This window comes from Arvicola amphibius, chromosome 2, assembly GCF_903992535.2.
Source record: "Arvicola amphibius chromosome 2, mArvAmp1.2, whole genome shotgun sequence".
Classification (NCBI taxonomy): domain Eukaryota; kingdom Metazoa; phylum Chordata; class Mammalia; order Rodentia; family Cricetidae; genus Arvicola; species Arvicola amphibius.
Window position 1 is genome coordinate 150,190,020 of NC_052048.2, and position 24,119 is coordinate 150,214,138.

Sequence of the window (24,119 nt, forward strand, 5' to 3'; positions counted from 1 at the left end):
TACACTGTCCTTCCTGTAGCCCCATCCCAGGACTGGTGTTTTGGGGTATCCACAGAGAAGACCACTTGGATACTGGTTTAAGGCAATAGAAAGTTTTATTAGCTGACTGGCTACTACACTGAGTGTTCAGGATCCCAGTGTAGCCCCAAACCTTTTTCAGAGTAAGATTTTAAGTAAAAAACCCTTTTCCTGGGTTGACATACTTCAGTTAACAAGAACAGCTAGCAAGAAACAGAACTACAAAAGCCAAAAGGCAAGGTTAGTACATTCAGAGACTTTACCAGAACTATGGATTTTGAAGGATTAGGCCTTTAGTTTCATTTTGGTTAGTGGTGCTGTCTAAATGATGAATGGTTTTGTTGTTGTTGTTTTTATTGAGCTATATATTTTTCTCCGCTCCCCTCCTTTTGTCTTCCCTCTGCTTCTAACCTCTCCCATGGTCCCCATGCTCCCAGTTTACTCAGGAGAGCTTCTCTTTTTCTCCTTCCCATGTACATTAGATACATGTATGTCTCCCTTAGGGTCCCCTTTGTTGTCTAGGTTCTCTGGGATTTTGAATTGTAAGATTTTTTTGTTTTTTGTTTTTGTTTTTGTTTTGCTTTATGTCTAAAGCCACTTATGAGTCAGTACATATGATAATTGTCTTTCTGGGTCTGGGTTACCTGACTCAATATGATGATTTCTAGATCCATCCATTTGCTCGCAAATTTCAAGATGCCATTATTTTTTTTCTGTTGTGTAGTACTCCATTGTGTAAATGTACCACATTTTCCTTATCCATTCTTCAGTCGAGGGGCATTTAGGTTGTTTCCAGGTTTTCGCTATGACAAACAATGCTGCTATGAACATAGTTGAGTGCATGTCCTTGTGGTATGATTGAGCATCCTTTGGGTATATACCCAAAAGTGGTATTGCTGGGTCTTGAGGTAGGTTTTTTCCTAATTTTCTGAGAAATCGCCACACTGACATCTGAAGGGGTTGTACCAGCTTGCACTCCCAACAGCAATGCAGAAGTGTTCCCTTTACCCCACATGCTCTCCAGCATAAGTTGTCATCAGTGTTTATGATATTGGCCATTCTTACAGGTGTAAGATGGAATATCAGAGTTGTTTTGATTTGCATTTCTCTGATGGCTAAGGATGTTGAGCATTTCCTTAAGTGTCTTTCAGCATTTGAGATTCCTCTGTTGAGAGTTCTCTGTTTAGGTCTGTACCCCCATTTTTTTACAGGATTATTTGTTCTTTTGATGACCAATTTCTTGAGTTCTTTGTATATTTTGGAGATCATACCTCTGTCCAATGTGGGGTTGGTGAAGATCTTTTCCCATTCTGTAGGCTGTCATTTTATCTTGTTGACCATGTCCTTTGCAATACAGAAGCCTTTCAGTTTCAGGAAGTCCCACTTATTAATTGTTTCTTCTCAGTGTCTGTGCTACAGAGGTTATATTTAGGAAGTGGTCTCCTGTGCCAATGCATTCAAGTGTACTTCTCACTTTCTCTTCTATGTGGCTCAGTGTGGTTGGTTTTATGTTGAGATATGTGATCCATTTGAACTTGAGTTTTGTGCATGGTAATAGATATGGATCTATTTTCATTCTCCTACATGTTGTCATCCAGTTATGCCATTTGTTGAATATGCTTTCCTTTTTCCATTTAATATTTTTTGATGATTTGTCTTTTTAGACAATCAGGTGTCTTTTTAGACAAATCAGGTGTTTCTAGATGTGTGGATTGATATCCAGGTGTTCAATTCAGTTTAATTGGTCCTCCTGTTTGTTTTTATGCCAATACCAGGCTTTTTTCAGTACTGTAGCTCTGTAGTAGAATATGAAGTTAGGGATGGTGGTACCTCCAGAAGTTTCTTTGTTGTACAGGATTGTTTTGGCTATCCTGGGTTTTTTGTTTTTCTTTATGAAGTTGAATATTGTCCTTTTGAGGTCCGTGAAAAATTTTGCTGGGATTTTGACAGGCATTGAATTGAATCTGTAGATTGCTTATGGTAATATTGCTATTTTTACTATGTTAATTCTACCTACCAAAGAGCATGGGAGATCTTTCCACTTTCTGGTGTCTTCTTCAATTTCTTTCTTCAAAGGTTTAAAGTTTTTGTCATACAGGTCTTCCACTTGTTTGGTTAGAGTTACTCCAGATGTTTTATATTATTTGTGGCTATTGTGAAGGGTGATGTTTCTCTGATTTCTTCCTTAGCCCATTTATTATCTGTGTACAGGAGGGCTACTGATTTTTCGAGTTAATCTTGCATCCTGCTACATTACTAAAGGTGTTTATGACTTGTAGAAGTTCCTTGGTAGAATTTTTGGTGTCCTTTATATAAACTATCATATCATCAGCAAATAGTGAGAGTTTGACTTCTTCTTTTCTGATTTCTATCTCTTTGATCTCCTTTTGTTGTCTGATTGCTCTAGCTAGGACCTCAAGCACTATATTGAATAAATATGGAGAGAGCGGACAACCTAGTTTTGTTCTTAATTTCAGTGGGATCACTTTGGTTTTCTCTCCATTTAGTTTGATTGGCTATTGGCTTGCTGTATATTGCCTTTATTATGTTTAGGTATGTTCCTTGTATCCCTGCTCTCCAAGACCTTTATCATGAAGCAATGTTATATTTTGTTAAAGACTTTTCAGCGTCTAATGAGATGATCATTTTTTTGCTTATATGGTATTTTACATTGACAGGTTTTTGTATGTTGAACCATCCCTGCATCTCTGGGATGATGCCAACTTGATCACGGTGGATGATTTTCCTGATGTGTTCTTGGATTCAGTTTGCCAGAATTTTATTTATTTTTGCATCAATGTTCATGTGAGAGTGGTCTGTAATTCTCTTTCTTAATAATGTCTTTCTGTGGTTTGGATATCAGGGTAATTGTAGCCTCATAAAAAGAGTTTGGCAATGTTCCTTCTGTTTCTATTGTGTGGAACAATTTGAGGAATATTGGTATTAGTTTTTCTTTGAAGGTCTTGTAGAATTCTGAGCTGAAACCATCTGGTCCTGGGCTTTTTTTGGTTGGGAGACTTTTGATGACTGTTTCTATTTCTTCAGCACTTATAGGTCTGTTTAATTTGCTTATCTGGTCTTGATTTAATTTTGGTAAGTGATATTTATCCAGAAAATTGTCCATTTCCTTTAAGTTTTCCAATTTTGTGGACTACAGGTTTTCAAAATATGCCTTAATGATTTTTGGGATTTCCTCCATGTCTGTTGTTATGTTCCCCTTTTCATTTCTGATTTTATTAATTTAGAGATTTTCTCTCTGCATTTTGGATAGTTTGGTAAAGGTTTGTCTATTTTGTTGATTTTCTTGAAGAACCAAGTCTTTGTCTCATTGACTTTTTGTATCATTTTCTTTGTTTCTATTTTTTTTATTTCAGCTATTAATTTGATTATTTCCTGCTGTCCATTCCTCCTGAGTGAGTTTGCTTCTTTTTGTTTTAGAGTTTTGAAATATTCTGTGGGATTTTCACAACTTCTTTATGTAGGCATTTAGTGCTATTAATTTTCCTTTTAACACTGCTTTCATTGTGTCCCATAAATTTGGGTATGTTGTGTGGTCATTTTCATTTAATTTTATGAAATTTTTAATTTGTTCCTTTATTTCTTCCTTGACCCATTGATACTCCGGGTGAGCATTATTTAATTTCCATGTGTTTGTGGGCTTTCTGGAACTAATGTTGCTGTTGAATTCTAGTTTTAAGCCATGGTGATCTGATAAGATACATGGGGTTATTCCATTTTTTTTTTTTTTTTGGTATCTGTTGAGATTTGCTTTGTTACCTAGTATGTGGTCAGTTTTTTAGAAGGATCCATGAGGTGCTGAGAAGAAGGTATATTCTTTTATGTTTGGATGGAATGTTCTATATATGTCTGTTAAGTACATTTGAGTCATAACATCTGTTAGTTCCCTTATTTCTCTGTTAAGTTTCTGACTGACATACCAGTCCAGTGGTGAAAGTGGGGTATTGAAGTCTCCCACTATTAGCATGTGGGGTTTAATTGTGATTTAAGGTTTAGAAGTGTTTCTTTTACATATGAGGGTGTCCTTGTATTTGGGGCATAAATGTTCAGTATTGAGATTTCCTCTTGATGGATTTTTCCTGTGACTAATATGAAATGTCCTTCTTTGTCTCTTTTGATTGATTTTAGTTTGAAGCCTACTTTTGTTAAGTATTAGGATAGCTATGCCCACTTGTTTCTTAGGTCCATTTGATTGGAAAAAATTTTCCCAACCCTTTACTCTGAGGCAATGTCTGTCTTTGAGGTTAAGGTGTGTTTCTTGTATGCAGAAGAAGAATGGATTCTGTTTTTGTATCCAATCTGTTAGCCTGTGTCTTTTTATAGGTAAGTTGAGTCCATTTATATTAATGGATATTAATAAACAGTGATTGCTAGCTCCTATTATTTTAGTTTTTGTTGATGATGATATTATTTTTTGTGTTTTCCCCTTCTTTGGGATTTGCTGCTGTGAGATCATCATTTGTCTGTGTTTTTGTGGATGTAGCTGACTTCCTTGGGTTGGAGTTTTCCTTCTAGTACTTTGTGTAGGGCTGGTTTTGTGGCTAGGTTTAATTAAATCTGGTTCTGTCATAGAATGTCTTGTTCTGTTCATCAGTGGTAATTGAAAGTTTTGCTGGGTATAGTAGTTTTGGCTGCCATCTGTGGTCTCTTAATGTCTGCATAAAGCTTGACCAGGACCCTCTGGCTTTCATTGTTTCTGTTGGGAAGTCAGGTGTAATTCTGCTTGGCCTTTTTTCTTTGCAGCTCTTAATATTCTTTCTTTATTCTGTATGTTTAGTGTTTTGATTATTATGTGGTAAGGGGACATTTTTTGATCCAGTCTATTTGGTATTCTATAAGCCTCTTGTATCTTCATATGCATATCTTTCTTTAGGTTTGGAAAGTTTTCTTCTATGATTTTGTTGAATATAATTTTACTCAAAATATGATTTTGTGCTTTTGAGTTGGACTTCTTCTCCTTCTTCTATCCCTATTATTCTTAGGTTTGGTCTTTTCATGGTGTTCCATATTTCCTGGATATTTTCTGTTCAGCTTTTTTTAGATTTAATGTTTTCTTTGACCCATGAGTCTATTTCGTCTATGGTATCTTCAGCACTTGAGATTCTCTCTTCCATCTCTTGTATTCTGCTGTTTATACTTGCATTTGTGGTTCCTGATCATTTTCTCAGAATTTTTGTTTCTATAATTCCCTCGGTTTGTGTTTTCTTTACTGTCTCAATTTCAGTTTTCAAATCTTGAGTCGTTTCTTTTATCTGTTTAATTGTTTTTTCTTGTTTTTCTTTAAGAGTTTTTTTTTTATTTCTTCCACTTTTTTGTTTGTCTTTTCTCCACTTCTTTGAGGAAATTTTCCATTTCCTCTTTAAGGGCCTCAAACATTCTCCTAAAATTATTTTTTAGGTCATTTTCTTCTGCTTCACCTATATTTGGGTGTTCAAGTCTTGCTGTTGTCGGGCCACTAGTTTTTACTGGTGCCATGTTGCTCTTTGTGGTGTTGAGTGTGTTCTTACCTTGTCTACTCATCTTTTCTTCTGATTGGTGTAGTTGGGGCTGTGTCTCTGATGATCAATCTTCCAGGGGCGAATAGATCCAAGGCTCAGATGGTTGCTGCTTGTGGTGCAGTCAGGGCCATGGTTCCAGTCACCCCGGAGGTCACTCAGTGTTGCTGGTGGGCGCTCTGCACTCCTGGGGTTTGCTCTGCAATCCCAGGAGTTGTTTGTGCCTCCTGGCAAGGAAGCTGCTTGCATGGGGCTGCTCCTGCTGAGGCTGCTGCCTTGAGCCAGCTCTGGCAGAGTTGACTGAATAGGCCTGTTCCTGTGGAGGTTGCTGGCTCAGGCCTGTTCCTGCAGATGTCCCTGTTTGGGCCTGCTCCTGCAGAGGTCCCTGGCTTGGCCCTGGTCCTACATAGGTCTCTGGCTTTGAGCTGATTCTTCAGAGGTCCCTGACCTGCACTCAGTCCTGCAGAGTTCCCTGGCTTGGACATGGGGCCTCTCCAGCTGAGGTTCCAGGCTCAGGCCTGTTCCCACAGATGTCTCTGGCTTTGGCCTGCTTTTAAGGGCCCAGTCCAGCAATGGTCTCTGGCTTGGGGCCTGCTCCTTTGGAAAAGGTTCCTGACTCGTGCCTAAATGCTGAGTTTTATGAGAATGGTACTTCCTTCATGGAGTCCGTTGTGCTGAGGTCTGAGGTCCTGTTACATTTGTAAAATCTTTCCTGGCCAGCACCCGTGGCCCTTGTGGAGCCTCAATTTGGAGGACTGCTATTCAGAAATAAAGCCTCGCTCCCGCCTTCCTAACTGGAGTCTTGCCTACTTTAGCCCCCTTTTCTACTGTTCTCTGTCCACCCCACTCTGGTTATACAATGTCGTACTTAGGGATTTGTTGTCTGTTTATATTCCTGTCTTCTCTTCAAACTCTCTCCTCGCTTTCTTTTTTTATGGTTTATTTTTTTTCTTTTATTTATTTTTTATTTTTTTGGTTTATTTTTTTATATTTAAAAATTTCCATCTCCTCCCCTCTTCCTCCCCCTTCCCAACCCTCCTCTCCACCCATAACCCCCCTCCCTCCCTCTTCAGGCCAAGGAGCCATCGGGTTAAGACCAAGGTCCTCCCAACTCCCCCCAGGTCCAGGAAGGTGATCAACCAAGCTGAGAAGGCTCCCACAGAGCCTGTCCATGCAGAAGAATCAAAGCCCAGCACCTTTGTCCTTGGCTTCTCAGTCAGCCTCCACCATCGGCCACATTCAGAGAGTCCGGATTGGTCGCATGTTCCATCAGTCCCATTCCAACTGGAGTTGGTGATCTCCCGTTAGTTCTGTCCCACCGTCTCCATGGGTGAACGCACCCCTCACGGTCCTGACTTTCTTTCTCATGTTCTCTCTCCTTCTGCTCCTCATCAGGACCTTGGGAGCTCAGTCCGGTGCTACAATGTAGGGCTCAGTCATTTTCTTCATTTGTCGCCAGGTGGAGGTTCTATGGTGATATGCAAGAAATTCATCAGTATGGCTATAGGAACTGGCCTTTTCAGGCTCCCTCTCCTCAGCTGCCCAAGGAACTAGCTGGGGGTGTCTCCCTGGAAACCCGGGAACCCCTCTAGAGTCAGGTCTCTTGACAACCCTCAGATGGCTCCCTAAATTAAGATATATGCTTCCCTGCTCCCATATCCACCCTTCCTGTATCCCAAGCATCCCATTCCTCCGAGCTCCCCCCATTCTCCCCTTCACGCTTTTCTCTCCCCATCTTCCCTTGGCCGCATCTCGCCCCACCCTCAAGTTCCCAATTTTTGCCCGGCGATCGTGTCTACTTCCAATATCCAAGGAGGATTACTATATGTTTTTCTTTGGGTTCACCTTCTTATTATCTTCTCTAGGATCGTGAATTTTATAGGCTTGATGTCCTTTATTTATGGCTAGAAACCGATTATGAGTGAGTACATCCCATGTTCATCTTTTTGGGCCTGGGTTACCTCACTCAGAATAGTGTTTTCTATTTCCATCCATTTGCATGCAAAATTCAAGATGTCATTGTTTTTTACCGCTGAGTAGTATTCTAACATGTATATATTCCACAGTTTCTTCATCCATTCTTCCACTGAAGGGCATCTAGGTTGTTTCCAGGATCTGGCTATTACAAATAATGCTGCTATGAACATAGATGAGCAAATGCTTTTGTAGTATGATTGGGCATCTCTTGGGTAGATTCCCAATAGTGGAATTGCTGGGTCCTAGGGTAGGTTGATCCCGAATTTCCTGAGAAACCACCACACTGCTTTCCAAAGTGGATGCACAAGTGTGCATTCCCACCAGCAATGGATGAGTGTACCCCTTACCCCACAACCTCTCCAGCAAAGGTTATTATTGGTGTTTTGGATTTTAGCCAATCTGACAGGTGTAAGATGATATCTCAAAGTTGTTTTGATTTGCATTTCCCTGACACCTGACAGCTAAGGAGGTTGAGCATGACCTTAAGTGTCTTTTGGCCATTTGAACTTCTGTTGAGAATTCTCTGTTCAGTTCAGCGCCCCATTTTTTAATTGGGTTAATTAGCATTTTAAAGTATAGTTTCTTGAGTTCCTTATTTATTTTAGAGATCAGACCTTTGTCAGTTGCAGGGTTGGTGAAGATATTTTCCCAGTCAGTAGGCTGCCTTTGTGTCTTAGTGACAGTATCCTTTGCTTTACAGAAGCTGCTCAGCTTCAGGAGGTCCCATTTATTCAATGTTGCCCTTAATGTCTGTGCAGCTGGGGTTATGCATAGGAAACGGTCTGCTGGGCCCATTTGTTGTAGAGTACTTCCCACTTTCTCCTCTATCAAGCTCAGTGTGTTCAGATTAATATTGAGGTCTTTAATCCATTTGGACTTGAGTTTTGTGCATGGTAATAGATATGGATCTACTTTCATTCTTCTACAGGTTGACATCCAGTTATGCCAGCACCATTTGTTGAAGATGCCCTCTTTCTTCCATTGTGAACTTTTGGCTCCTTTATCAAAAATCAGGTGTTCATAGGTTTGTGGTTTAAGATCCGGGTCTTCTATATGATTCCATTGGTCGACTTCTCTGTTTTTATGCCAATACCAAGCTGTTTTCAATACTGTAGCTCTGTAATAGAGTTTGAAGTCAGGGATGGTAATGCCTCCAGAAGTACCTTTATTGTATAAGATTGTTTTGGCTATCCTGGGTTTCTTGTTTTTCCATATAAAGTTGATTATTGTCCTCTCAATCTCTGTGAAGAATTTTGATGGGACCTTGATGGGGATTGCACTGAATCTATAGATTGCTTTTGGTAGAATTGCCATTTTTACTATGTTGATCCTCCCAATCCACGAGCAAGGGAGATCCTTCCATTTTCTGGTATCCTCTTCAATTTCTTTCTTCAAAGACTTAAAGTTCTTGTCAAATAAATCCTTCACTTCCTTGGTTAGAGTTACTCCCAGATATCTTATGCTATTTGTGGCTATTGTGAAAGGTGATACTTCTCTGATTTCCCTCTCTGCTTCCTTATCCTTTGTGTATAGGAGGGCGACTGATTTTTTGGAGTTGATCTTGTATCCTGCCACATTACTGAAGGAGTTTATCAGCTGTAGGAGTTCTTTGGTGGAGTTTTTGGGGTCGCTTATGTACACTATCATATCATTTGCAAATAATGAAAGTTTAACTTCTTCCTTTCCAAATCGAATCCCCTTGATTCCCTTATGTTGTCTTATTGCTATAGCTAGAACTTCAAGCACTATATTGAAGAGATAAGGAGAGAGTGGACAGCCTTGTCGTGTTCCTGAATTTAGTGGGGTGGCCTTGAGTTTCTCTCCGCTTAATTTGATGTTAGCTGTCGGCTTGCTGTAAATAGCTTTTATTATATTTAGGAATGACCCTTGTATCCCTAATCTCTCCAAGACCTTTATCATAAAGGGGTGCTGAATTTTGTCAAATGCTTTTTCAGCATCTAATGAGATGACCATATGGTTTTTTTCCTTCAGTTTATTTTTTTTTTTATTTTTTTTTCTCATGGTTTATTTTTTTTTATATTTAAAAATTTCCATCTCCTTCCCTCCTCCTCCCCCCTCCCTCCCCTCCTTCTCCCCTTTCTCTCCCCTCCTTCTCCCCCTTCCCTCCTCTCCCCTCCATCCATACCTCCCCTCCCTCCCTCTCAAGGCCAAGGAGCCATCAGGGTTCCCCACTCTATGCTAAGACCAAGGTCCTCCCAACTCCCCCCAGGTCCAGGAAGGTGATCGACCAAGCTGAGAAGGCTCCCACAGAGCCCGTCCATGAAGAACAATCAGAGCCCAGAGCCATTGTCCTTTGCTTCTCAGTCAGCCCCCGCTGTTGGCCACACTCAGAGAGACAGGTTTGGTCGCATGATCCATCAGTCCCATTCCAACTGGAGTTGGTGATCTCCCATTAGTTCTGTCCCACCGTCTCCATGAGTGAACGCACCCCTCTCGTTCCTGACTTTCTCCCTCATGTTCTCGCTCCTTCTGCTCCTCATCGGGACCTTGGGAGCTCAGTCCAGTGCTCCAATGTGCCTCCCTCCTCTCAAGGCCCAGGAAGCATCAGGGTTCCCCACTCTATGCTAAGCCCAAGGTTCCTCCCAACTCCCCCCAGGTCCAAGGAACGGTGACTCGACCAAGCTGAGAAGGCTCCCACAGAGCCCGTCCATGAAGAACAATCAGAGCCCAGAGCCATTGTCCTTTGCTTCTCATCAGCCCCCGCTGTTGGCCACACTCAGAGAGACAGGTTTGGTCGCCATGATCCATCAGTCCCATTCCAACTGGAGTTGGTGATCTCCCATTAGTTCTGTCCCACCGTCTCCATGAGTGAACGCACCCCTCTCGTTCCTGACTTTCTCCCTCATGTTCTCGCTCCTTCTGCTCCTCATCGGGACCTTGGGAGCTCAGTCCAGTGCTCCAATGTGGGGCTCAGTCACCTTCCCCATCTGTCGCCAGCTGGAGGTTCCCTCACGGTCCTGACTTTCTTTCTCATGTTCTCTCTCCTTCTGCTCCCTTCAGTTTATTTTTATGATGGATTACATTGATAGATTTTCGTATGTTGAACCAGCCCTGCATCTCTGGGATGAAGCCTACTTGATCGTAGTGGATAATTTTTTCTAATGTGTTCTTGGATTCGGTTTGCCAGTATTTTATTGAGAATTTTTGCATCGATGTTTATGAGTGAGATTGGCCTGTAATTCTCTTTCTTGGTTGAATCTTTGTGTGGTTTAGGTATCAGGGTAATTGTAGCTTCATAGAAGGAATTTGCCAGTGACTCTTGTGTTTCTATATTATGAAATACCTTAAGGAGTATAGGTATTATGTCTTCTTGGAAGTTCTGGTAGAATTCCGCATTGAAACCATCTGGTCCTTGACTCTTTTTAGTAGGGAGGTTTCTAATAACAGTTTCTAATTCTTCGTGACTATCAGGACTATTTAGAGCATTTACCTGGTCCTGGTTTAACTTTGGTATATGGTATTTATCTAAAAAACTGTCCATTTCTTTTACATTTTCCAATTTTGTGGCATTCAGGCTTTTGTAGTAAGATCTAATGATTCTCTGAATTTCCTCTGTGTCTGTGGTTATGTCCCCCTTTTCATTTCTGATCTTATTAATTTGCGTGTTCTCCCTCTGCCGTTTGATTAGTTTGGCTAAGGGTTTGTCAATCTTGTTGATTTTCTCCAAGAACCAGCTTCTTGTTTCATTGATTCTTTGGATTGTTTTCTGTGTTTCTATTTTGTTGATTTCTGTCCTCAGTTTGATTATTTCCAGTCTTCTACTCATCCTAGGTGAGTCTGCTTCTTTTTTTTCCAGAGCTTGTAGGTATGCTGTTAAGTCACCAATGAGTGCTTTCTCCGTTTTCTTTAAGTGGGCACTTAGTGCTATGAACTTTCCTCTTAGCACTGCTTTCATTGTGTCCCATAGGTTTGAGTATGTTGTGTCTTTGTTTTCATTAAATTCAAGAAAGACTTTAATTTCTTTCTTTATTTCTTCCTTGACCCAGGTGTGGTTCAGTAGTTGACTGTTTAGTTTCTATGAGTTTGTGGGCTTTCTGGGGGTAACATTGATATTGATTTCTAATTTTAATCCATGGTGATCTGATAAGGCACAGGTGGTTACTAATATTTTTTTGTAACTGTGGAAGTTTGCTTTGTTCCCAAGTATATGGTTAATTTTCGAAAAGGTTCTATGAGCCGCAGAGAAGAAGGTATATTCTTTCCTATTTGGGTAGAATGTTCTATAGATGTCTGTTAAGTCCATTTGGTTCATTACCTCCATTAAGTCTTTCAATTCTCTGTTAGGTTTCTGTCTGGTTGACCTGTCCATTGGTGAGAGAGGAGTGTTGAAGTCTCCTACTATTAGTGTGTGTGGTTTGATGGCTGCCTTGAGTTCTAGAAGTGTTTCTTTTACATAAGTGGAAGCTTTTATATTAGGGGCATAGATATTCAGGATTGAGACTTCATTCTGATGGACTTTTCCTGTTATGAGTATAAAGTGTCCCTTTCCATCTCTTCTGATTGATTTTAGTTTGAAGTCAACTTTGTTAGAAATTAGTATGGCCACACCGGCTTGTTTCTTAGGTCCATTTGCTTGATAAACCTTTTCCCAACCCTTTACTCTGAGTAGGTGTCTGTCTTTGTGGTTGAGGTGTGTTTCTTGTAAACAGCAGAATGTTGGATCCTGTTTTCGTATCCAATCTCTTAGCCTGTGCTTTTTTATAGGTGAATTGAGTCCATTGATATTCAGTGATATTAATTACCAGTGGTTGTTAACTCCGGTCATTTTTTTCTGGTAGTAGAGTTTGTGTGTTTCCCTTCTTCTAGTTGTGTTGGTGAAGGGTCGCTAGATGCCTGAGTTATTGTGGGCATTGTTGGACTCCTTGGTTTGTGATTTTCCTTCTATTACTTTCTGCAAGGCTGGATTTGTGGCTATGTATTGTTTAAATCTGTTTCTGACCTGGAATATCTTGTTTTCTCCATCGATTGTGAATACAAGCTTTGCTGGGTATAGTAGTCTAGGCTTGCATCCATGTTCCCTTAGTGTCTGTAGCACATCTATCCAAGCTCTTCTGGCTTTCATGGTTTCCAGTGAGAAATCAGGTGTAATTCTGATAGGTTTCCCTTTATATGTTACTTGACCTTTTTCCTTTGCAGCTCTTAATATCTGTTCTTTATTCTGTATGTTTTGTGCTTTGATTATTATATGGTGTGAGGATGCTTTCTTTTGATCCAGTCTATTTGGTGTTCTGTAGGCTTCTTGTACCTTCATAGGAACATCCTTCTTTAGGTTGGGGAAGTTTTCTTCTATAATTTTGTTGAATATGTTTTCTGGGCCTTTGAGTTGTAATTCTTCTCCTTCTTCTACCCCAATTATTCTTAGGCTTGGTCTTTACATGGTGTCCCAGATTTCCTGGATGTTTTGTGTTAAGAATTTGTTAGATTTGTTTAGTTCTTTAATCTGTGAATTTATTTCCTCTATAGTATCTTCAGAGTCTGAGATTCTTTCTTCCATCTCTTGTATTCAGTTGGAAATACTTGTCTCTGAAGTTTCTGTTCATTTACTCAGAGTTTCCATTTCCAGTCTTCCCTCAGATTGTGTTTTCTTCAATACCTCCATTTCATTTTTCAGGTCTTGTACTGTTTCCCTTACCTGTTTAATTGCTTTTTCTTGGTTTTTCTTGTTTATCTTGGGTATCTTTGAGAGATTTATTTATTTCATCTACTTTTTGTTTGTCATCTCCATTTCTTTATGGCAGTTTTTTACCTCCTGTTTAAGGTCCTCTATTATTTTCATATAGTACTGTTTAAGGTCGGTTTCTTCTATATCTTCTGGGGTAGGGTGTTCAATTCTTGTTGTTTCGGGATGTCTGGATTCTGGTGATGTCATGTTGCCTTTCATGTTGTTGGAGGAGTTCTTGCATTGGAGCCTGCCCATCTCTTCCTTCAAATGGAGCCGGGAGGTGCTTGGCGTCTTAGACCAATCTTTGCTGTGACTGAATCTGGTTGGATCTCCTCAGTGCCAGAGCAGGAGCTATTCCTTGCAGCACAATCTAAAGAAGCCCGCACTCCCTTGCAGGAATCTTCAGACCTGCCTGGAGGCCAGAGTCTGACCCCTTTGGGTGGATAGTCTTAGTACAGGAGCAGGACACCTGAATACACTAGGGAAGGCTTGGGAGAGGCAGGGACATGAGAAACAAAGACAAGCCTACAGCAGTAGCTGGGGGAGGGGTCTGTGCTCTCTTCCAGGGCAGGTTGCCCCAGGGTCGCACTCACTCACCAGTCCAGATGGAACTCCACTGCACAGGAGCAGGGATTCCAGGTAGCTCAGTGAGGCTGCCAGGACAAAAGGGCCAAGGTGGGGGCAGGGCGGGATGGAATATCACACAGCGAACCTGGCAGTACAGTCTGAAGGATCCCGCACTCCCTTGCAGGAATCTCTCTCCTCGCTTTCTAACATACTATAATTCTTTTCATTCTTACACTATAAAAATTATCAACCAATTCCAGCTGATTAGACATGTGTGGTGTTTTGGATGAGATGGCCCCATAGGCTCATATCTTTGCATGCTTAGTCTACAGCTGATGAATTCTTTGGAAAGATGAGGAGGTGTGACCTTGTTGGAGGAGGTGTGTCACTGGAGTGGGCTTTGAAGTTTCAAAACCCCACACCAGGCCCAGCCCCCCACCTCTCCTCCCTCTCTCTGCCTGCAGATCAGCATGTAGCTCTCAGCTACTTCTCCAGCATCGTGCATGCCTCTGAACTGCCATGCTCCCTGCCATCATGATAATGGACGAAACAAGCTGTGAAGCTGTAAGCGAGCCCCCAGTTCAGTTCCTGATTTTGTAAGGATTGTCTTGGTCATGGTGTCTCTTCACAGCAATAGGACAGTGACACAGAAGACATGCCATTTGCAACCATGAGTTTGCTTCCCTATTTCTCAGTGGCCCCTCCTGTGTCTGATGGTCTCATTTATACCCTGTATGCATATTCTGAATTCCTTGGATCAAATAAAGTCTCCTCCTCCACCTAGTCAGTCCCTGATGCCCCCAGTTTGGTGCCAGGTGTGGGAATCACAGTAGCCAGAACCCTCCACATTAGTCACCCCAAATTCAACTTCATCAGCCACACACATTTATCCTCATGCTCACAGTTCAACACTGTGAGAATTAATCAGCTGGAACCAGCTGGTATTAGAAATCTCTGCCTCAAGCCTTGAGTCTTCTTCTCTTTGATTTCATTCTGTGATCTGGTCTTGGGTCTGCTTCTTGTATGTTCATTGTAGGGTCCTCTCAGACAAAAAGTGTTGACTTGATGTAGTGGTTTGGATGAGAATTAGCCCCCCACAGTCATGGGTGTTTGAACACTTGGTCCCCATGTGGTGGCACTGTTGGGGAGGTTTAGGTAACGCAGCAGTACTGGAGGAAAAGCCTTGTGCCCCTCCCAGTGCTTTCCACACCTTTGGGCTTGTGACTGATGACAGGACTCTCGGTTTCCTGCTCCAGCACCCATGCCTGCCATTTGCTGTCCTGTTTCCCCACCAAGATGGACTCTTTCTCTAAACCCATAAGTCAGAATAAGCCCTTTCCCATAAGTTCTTTTTGGTCATGGTATTTTCTCATAGCAATAGAAAAATAACAGATACACTTGGTAAACAAGGAAGACTAACCCGAGCTATTGGTGTGATTAATACCTAAGTCCCCCAGCGCTCTCATCAGTCTGTGCCGCCGCTCCTGGATTTGTATTATTTCTTAGCTGTTGACCTATGTTAGGCAAGGAAGTGATGGAAGCCAAAGACACACCTGGCATGGAGCCTGGTGGTTCTAGTATCAGCCTTTCCTCTCCTTTTCAGATGTTTCACTGACCTGGGCATCCTGGGCTAATGGAAATACAGGGCAGTTGTTAGCAGGAATGTGAGGCATTCGTGGCTCTGCAGGGAAGCATGAGAACCCAGGTTAACAAAGTGACTGGACTCAGAGAGAAGCCATAGTCCAGGACTTTAATCAGCCAAATCAAAAGGCCACTGGTGGTAGTGGTGGGCAGGGGTGGTGCACACCTTTAATCCCAGCACTAGGAAGGCAGAGGCAGGCAGAGCTCTGAGTTCCAGGACAGTCTGGTCTACAAATTGAGTAGGACAGCCAGGGCTACACAGGAAAAACCCTGTTTCAAAACAAAACAAAACAAAAAGAAGCCAGTGGAACTTCACAGGGAATACTGGCCTCAGCTTCTGGCTCCCAGCATTGCTGGACCTCTGTCACATCCAGGATTATTCTCTCTTCTTTGTGATTTTCTCAGAATATACTAATCAACTTATCAAGAGCATGACACTGGCCAAGGTTAAGATGATACCTTTCATGCCGGTTAATTTTATGTGACCCTTTGCTGGGGCCATGTGCACATGTGTTTAGTCAAATACATCCACATTAGCTGTGAAGGCACATTTTGGTTATGAGCAATGTTTCAATCAGTAAAACTGATAACCCTCTGTTGGAGGGAGGGCCACTTGTTGGTTCCCAGCTGCCCAGCTAGCTTACACCTGAAATAATCAAACAGAAACTGTATGAATTAAATCACTGCTTGGTCCATTAGCCAACTCCTTATCTATCTATCTATCTATCTATCTATCTATCTATCTATCTATCTATCTATCTATCTATCTATGCGGTATCCTGCCTGTAGGCCAGAACAGGGCACCAGATCTCATTATAGATGGTTGTGAGCCACCATGTGCTTGCTGGGAATTGAACTCAGGACCTCGGGAAGTGCAGTCAGTGCTCTTAACCACTGAGCCATCTCTCCAGCCCCCATTAGCCAACTTCTTGTTGGCTGACTCTTACATCTTAATTTAACACATTTCTATTAATCTGTGTATCGCCATGTTACTGGCTTACCGACTAAAGTTCCCAGCATCTGTCTCTGGCAGCTCCATCGCTTCTCTCTGACTCCATCTTCCTCCTCCCATGCTATAGGCCAAGCCAGTTCTTTATTCATTAAACAATAAAAGCAACACATAGACAGAAGGACCTCCCACACCAACCCTCCATAATGTGAGGGGGCCTTCTGCGCCATTTCTAAACTCAGGAGGAAAGACTAGTGTCTCTGTGGTAGAAGGAATTTGGCTAGCAGTCATGTGAAACTCCATCTGCTGTGTCACCTCTCCCTGGTGTCCTTCCTACAGACATCAGAATTAACTTTGAATCAGGGCTGAAGAAATTGCTCAGTGGTTAAAAGCACTGGTTGCTCTTTCAGAGGACCCAGGTTCAGTTCCCAGAACCCACACAGCAGCCTCAGTGGTCTGGAATTTCAGTTTTGTGTGAGTTTCGCTGCTTTCTGCATGTGTGTGATGCACAGATATACATATAGGAAAAGTAAGATAAAAAATAAATCTTTAAAGAAAAAATAAAATGGCCACTCCTTAAAATCTCTATCTCCATAGACACATAAGCAGACTCACACGCATAGCTGGCCCTGTTATTTGTGGACAGCTGTGGCTAACATACCCCCATCCACATATCTGCCACTGTCATCTCCTTAGTCATATGCAGGACCCTGGTTCCCCCAGGGCTGAGCCAAAGAAGAACTGGCCTCTAGCCTTATGGACAGAATCAGACTAGAATAAGTGAATGATGACCGGCCTTCCTTCCACTCCTCTCTCTTAGAGGATAAGGCGGTGTAGGAAAACCAGCACTGTGCACATTGTGGGAAAAGAGGGGGACCTTGGATTTGAATAAGGGACCTCTTGATCTATAGTCAAGCATTCTACTCTTTAGCTTTACCCCCCACTTAGGGGGACACCTTTCCATCCATGACACCTTACCAAAACTAGCCGTGTACTTCTGCTCCAAGATTCCTGCAAGTTCTCAGCACTGGCAAGCTCTCTGTGCAGCCTGTCCTCCCTTCATTCTCTACTTGACCTTCACTACCACCTTGAAGCCCCCCTGTTCTGAGGTGTGGTGAGGGAGGGTGTGCCCAACACGTGGTGGTCAGAGCAGGAACTGCTGGTTTAGGGGCTTCTGTGAACCCCAAATGCAGCCCAACACACGCAGTGTGAAGAGCCTCCTTGATGCTCATTTCATTCCATCGTTCATTTATTGAGCAAACACTCATAGGACTTATTAGGTATTGGTCTCTGTCATCCATGTCAAGTAAATAAAGACAAGTAAGAAATTGTTCTTATTATTCAGAATTCATATAAGAGACAAGTCCATGAACCAAAGTATATCCACAGATATGGCAGGAACCTATGCAGAGGCCACTGGTAGTGAAGAGTGTGAAGAGCATCTTGGGAGTCAGGCAAGGCTTCAAAGAAATGGTATGGAAAACTGGCAAGAGGGAAAAGCCTCTTCCTGCATCCCACAAGCCTCCCATGGGATGGATTTCCTGCAGTGAATGAGTCTCAAGATCACAGTCTTTGCCACTGTTTGAGTGACAGTGACCTACATGTACCTCAGAGCCAACCCTTTGTTGTCCCCTTTCAGAGAAAAGGATATAGACTTGGCCTGAGCAGAACCCAGAGGAAGAGAGAAACACACTACAGTGCATACTTAGGGTACCATTGTGGAGTAAAGACCAGTGAGTGACAATGGCCTTTATTTGACTCCATGTTAATGGCTACTTCACTTTTGCATCTAAAAGACACTCGAGCAAGGGAGCACCTGGATTTGAACCAGGGATCTCTTGATCTGCAGTCAAATGCTCTACCCCTGAGCTATGCCCCCGCCTTTATGTACACATCTACTAAGCGATCTAAACCTTTATGGACAATACTTGGATGTCACAATCCTGGCATGTGCACTTGCTAGGGTTTTACCATCATTGCTCCATTAGATGAGGTGCATGCCTGAGCCACCTCTGCATGCCTAACTGATATCTCCTCTTGACCCTCCTGCCCATAGTTCCCAACTAAGCAGGGGGATCAACTCCTGGAGGTCTGCATATAAAAAATCCTTGGACTTAACAGGGGTCAGGCTCAAAGGGTTTGCTTTGGATGTGGCATAGGTTGGTAGAACTGAGCAAAACTAGCTGTCTTGGTTTCTACCTGAGAACCCTAGACTGGAGTGTGGAAAAGGGTCCTATGGGTGGACCAAGCAAGCTCAATAGATGAATCTGACTTCTTGACAGTTTAAAGACATTGATTTAATCTGCTTCTTTCCCTGGTATAGATGTGGAGGAAAGGTGGGGGTGCTTAATCCAAACAAAGCACATATGACTCATGACCAAATCGTAAGCAGAGTCCATTTCAAGGCCCTCTGTACCAATCACTCAGGACAAGAAGATAAATGACTCCGCCCCCACTCTTCTGCCCCTCTTACTTCACATATTTTGAATTCTTCAGTGTGTCATGCAGAATACTCCCTGAAGGAACGGTCCAACCCTCAGGAAGGTGATGAAGTGAGAGTCATAGAGTTTGTGGCCCCAGGAGCATGACACAGAGGGCAGTTGACATTATGTGGTAGGTATGGAAGACAGGGCCAACAGGTGACAGGAACTTGAACCAGGAATGGCTTCATATGCAGGCAATTGAATTATGCCTTTGTGCCTGTGGAGACTTTTCTAATTAGCCCACAATACCTGCAATTAGATGGTGTGTGCTTAATTACCTAAGGACAATGTGTGCCTGCAATTCTTCCTCATTCACAGTGTATTAGTGGGAAGGGACTGACCTCCTTCAGAACCGGCTTGTAACATACCCTGTCCCTTTCCATAAACCTAGCAAAGGACTTCTAGATGTCTTCATGCCCGGCACCCTGCTATGGTGCCTCAGTGTTCAGAACTGGAGTCTTGTCTAGCACTCTGGTTATAATGTTCTCTCTGTACTTCAGTATTCTTTGAAATTTGTCTTCTGCTTGCCACTCTCTGCTTTCCTTCAAAATCTCCTATTTTCTAGTTCTGGGCTTGAAAGTCAGGCACCTTACCAGAGAGGTTTCCTCCCCACTATGACTCCAGATATCAACTCAGATTGCTGGAAGAGCGAGGGTGGGCAGACTGGCTGGCTATCGGTGTACCAAGAGCTCAGACCTCAGAATGTACCACAGTGGGGCCTTCCTTTGGGAACTCTTTTGGGCCCCTACCCTGAAAACTGTCATCTCAGAAGACCACAGATCTCAAAGATTCAGGAAAGGACTGTTGACCTGTGGGCAAAGGCCTGTGGAGGATGTGGGGAGCTAGGGAGGATGTGGGTAGCTAGAACCCAAACCCACCTCTGGCTTTCAAGAGACGATGAGGGAATGAGTACTTTCTTCCTGCGCCAAAACCACCTTGATCATGTTGAGTAGCTGGGAAATATGATTCCGGTATAAACTCTGTCAACTCTGAGCTTCCCTGTTGCGACTTGAGAGCGCAGGGTGTAAATGTCGAGCTGACTGCACCTGTGTCGCTCGCTTGGCAGGTGTCAGGAGTCGGGGCATCTGTGTGGACAGAACTGCTGTGGAGACAAAGGGATGAGGCTGCCCTCTACTCTGGCTTCCAACTCTTGTACGAGAGGTCCCATGGCAAGTCCTGGGCAGTACATCTTGTCGCAGCACCTTCCTGTATTCCTGTTCTCCGGCCACCATGATATCAGCTGTTCTGCTCCACACATGCTTTCCACCCCTGTCGTGAGAGCAGAAGCCCTGTGATCATAAGCAGAACCCACCTTCCTCCTTTAAGATGCTGTCCTAGGGTATCTGGACACAGCAGCACAGAAGCCTGGCTGATACAGGCTCTCAGGAAACTCGTGGGCTGCTTATGAATTCGGTTCCACTCCCAACAGCTATCACCACACTCCTCTTTGATACTGTTTTCCCTGGCTCAGTTGTAAGTATCTGGGCACATCTGGTCCCTTTTCCAAGGAATACTTGTCCAGTGAGAAAATGTAGCTCGTGCCACCTTGGTGATGTCAGTAGTCTTGATAAAAGGCTTTTAAGTCACCCAGTTGAGTTGTGTCTATGGAAGGTGTCAAGTTTCCTTCCTCTTAAACTAATATGGTGATTGTGGACAGATCAATTTTATTTTCCCAGCTACACAATTTCTGAGTAATCCATACTATCCTTGAATTCTGCTTATAAACAAGACAGTTCTCATCTGAACTCAGATTTTTTTTTTTGGAAACCCCTTGTCAAATGCAGCCTAGAGCAAGTAACTCATGCATCAAGCCTTTTGCCCAACATCCCCTACCTGCTCTGTTGTTGGAGTCCTGGCAGCCCAGACGTAAAACGACCACACAGAAACTGTATCAGTTAAATCACTGCTTGGCCTATTAGCTCTAGTTTCTTATTGGCTATCTCTAATATCTTAAATTAACCTGCTTCTATTCATCTGTGTATCACCACGTGGCTGTGGCTTACTGTTAAGTTTCTGGCACATTTGTCTCTGGCGGCTGGCTTCATGGCTTCTCCCTGACTCTGCCTACTCTCTCTCTATATATTTTTTTCCAGCCTGGCTATATTCTGTTAACCCATTGACCAAAAGCAGCTTCTTTATTCATTAACCAATAAAAGCAACACATATACAGAAGGACCTCCCACACCACTGCTCTGCAGCACCAAGGGCGCCTCTGCTTCCCAGGCTTTCACAGGCTGCTGCCTTCCTGCTCTCAACATAGTTTCCTCCCCATTCCTGCAGCTGAAGGAACAGATTGCTTGCCATGCCCTGCTGCACAGAAAGTCGTGTAATTTGGGATTTGTTCCAGAAAGAACCCCTCCATCAACCCATTTCAGCATTTGGCAGTCTTATTCACAGTGATGTTGCACAACAAGCCATGGGGAAATCTAGTGTCACAAAATACACCCATCTGTCTTGGCGCCTGTGAGTCTGCAATTGGGATGTGAATAGAACGATCTAGACTGGGCTTTTTGTTGACTAAAAAGGGTGACACTGAGAGAGGCTCGACATAGAAATGAGTTTGTTCAGAAACAGAAGAGAAATTAGAATCCAGGATACACAGGGTCTGACAACCCGCAGGCACACTCAGGCGAGCAAGAGAAAATGAGGTTGCATACACTATTTGAAACAATTATTCAATTATCAGAGACAAGGGTTGGTAATGAGGTGGTGCCTGCCCACAGCTGAACAGGTAGACACTGGACAGGCATCTGCCCAGAAGTATTTCCTGTATAAGGCTTCAGTGTGCCTTATACAAGGTTGTGGATTCACAAAGTCCTTGCTACACTTTTCTTCACAGGCATGGGTGCTGTGACAACCCTTCTCTCATGCCCTCCTCACTCCTTTTCAATAGGATTTGGCATAGGAAACTCCATTTTGGTTCCAACTATTTTCTTAGCTCAGAACCGCTGGTCCACTTGGCCTTGGCTCCTCAGTGCCACCCAGACTCTGATTAACCGTGTGTCCTCATTCTAAGGTCCAGCTGAAAAGGCACCAGTTCAAAGGACAAGCACATGTCATGCTACATGGAAGGACCAGATGACAGTCTGACCAACTGGCCTCATATCCTGCCTGTATCACATCTTTGAACACCCATTGACCAAAGCAAACAAGTCATACTTCAGCCACTATCAGTCTGTGAGTCTCAGCTGTCAATCACCTTCCATATGAACTCTACCATAATGAACCTGGTCCAAGAAAGCATGATGTGGACTGGAGAGATGGCTCAGCAGTTAAGAGCACTGACTGCTCTTCCAGAGGACCTGATTCAATTCGCAGCAACCACATGGTGTCTCACAACCATCTGTAGTAAGATCTGGCACCCTCTCCTGACTTGCAGACATACATGAAGGCAGAATATCGTATACATCATAAACAAACTTTTTAAAAAACAAAAAAGACAAAAAGAGAAAGAAAGCATGACATGAACAGTTGTCAGGGGTTGCTACAGGTATGATCCCAGAACAGAGTAGCTTGCTAGCCTCCCCAAGTGTGCCTGCTTCCCTGGTTCTGGATGGTTGTTCAGTACACTCACTTCTGCTGGTGCTTTATCTAGAGAAGGAAGCCCCTTGGAGACCTCACAGCCCTAGCCAGCCTTGTAACCACCCTCTGCATACCAGACTCATCCTGCTCCCCCTGAAGCACTTGATTCCTGAGCCTTCATAGGGAACACTGCAGTCCCTGATCTCAATTCCATGACTTTCACATAATATATACTAGTCCCTGCTTGCCTGGAAGCTGTGACCAAGAATGGCTGCTCATCTGCTAATGCCCCTTCCTCACCTAGATGAGAATGGATAGGAAGACTGAGATTTTATTCAGCCATGAAGAATAAGTGAAATCATGGCATTTTCAGGAATGCCGTGTGTGTGAGAGAGAGAAATAGACAGAGACAAAGAGAGGGAGCTCTAGAAAAGGGATCGTGAGGAGAGAGGAAGTCATCTTAAGGCGGGGAGAAATGAAGAGGGCAATGGAACACATGTGATAAGAAGCCAGGAAGTACAACTAAGTTGGGGTAAGAGAGGGAACACAGTGGAAGGCAGTAGGGTGTGAGGATGAGAACAAAGTATAATTATCCATGAATACAGATGTCATAATGAAGCCCAATACTTTTTATGCTAACATAAAAATAATAATAATTAAAAGCAAACAAAAACCCTTTCTCTAATGTGAGCAGAACCTTTGCATTGGAGGGTAGTCCCTTCCAGATTTGAACTCGTGTTGGCCGCTTCCCGCAGAACCCATCTTTGGTTTATTTCCTGCTTTATTCTCTTCTTTCTTTCTTTTTTTTTATTTTTTTTCATGGTTTATTTTTTTATACTTAAAAATTTCCATCTCCTCCCCTCCTCCTCCCCCTTCCCTCCCCTCCTCCTCCCCCTTCTCTCCCGTCCTTCTTCCCCTTCCCTCCCCTCCCCTCCACCCATACCTCCCCTCCCTCCCTCTCAAGGCCAAGGAGACATCAGGGTTCCCTACTCTATGCTAAGACCAAGGTCCTCCCAACTCCCCCCAGGTCCAGGAAGGTGATCGACCAAGCTGAGAAGGCTCCCACAGAGCCCGTCCATGCAGAAGAATCAGAGCCCAGCGCCATTGTCCTTTGCTTCTCAGTCAGCCCCCACTTTTGGCCACATTCCAAGAGACGGGTTTGGTCGCATGATCCATCGGTCCCATTCCAACTGGAGTTGGTGATCTCAAATTAGTTCTGTCCCACCGTCTCCATGAGTGAACGCACCCCTCACGTTCCTGACTTTCTTTCTCATGTTCTCTCTCCTTCTGCTCCTCATCAGGACCTTGGGAGCTCAGTCCAGTGCTCCAATGTGGGGCTCAGTCATTTTCTTCATCTATCGCCAGGTGGAGGTTCCCTCATGGTCCTGACTTTCTTTCTCATGTTCTCTCTCCTTCTGCTCCTCATCAGGACCTTGGGAGCTCAGTCCGGTGCTCCAATGTGGGGCTCTGTCATTTTCTTCATCTATGGCCAGGTGGAGGTTCTATGGTGATATGCAAGAAATTCATCAGTATGGCTATAGGAATTGGCCTTTTCAGGCTCGCTCTCCTCAGCTGCCCAAGGAACTAACTGGGGGCGTCTCCCTGGAAATCTGGAAACCCCTCTAGGGTCAAGTCTCTTGACAACCCTCAGGTGGCTCCCTAAATTAAGATATATGCTTCCCTGCTCCCATATCCACCCTTCCTGTATCCCAAGCATCCCATTCCTCCGAGCTCCCCCCATTCTCCCCTTCACGCTTTTCTCTCCC

The 24,119-nt window shown here is 43.3% G+C and overlaps 1 non-coding gene across 1 annotated transcript; it reads right to left on the minus strand.

Annotated features, from left to right (window-relative positions):
* Window positions 1-18,155: 18,155 nt before the first annotated feature.
* Window positions 18,156-18,227, minus strand: Trnac-gca. Its single transcript has one exon. It is a non-coding gene; the product is annotated as a tRNA-Cys (tRNA).
* Window positions 18,228-24,119: the final 5,892 nt, after the last annotated feature.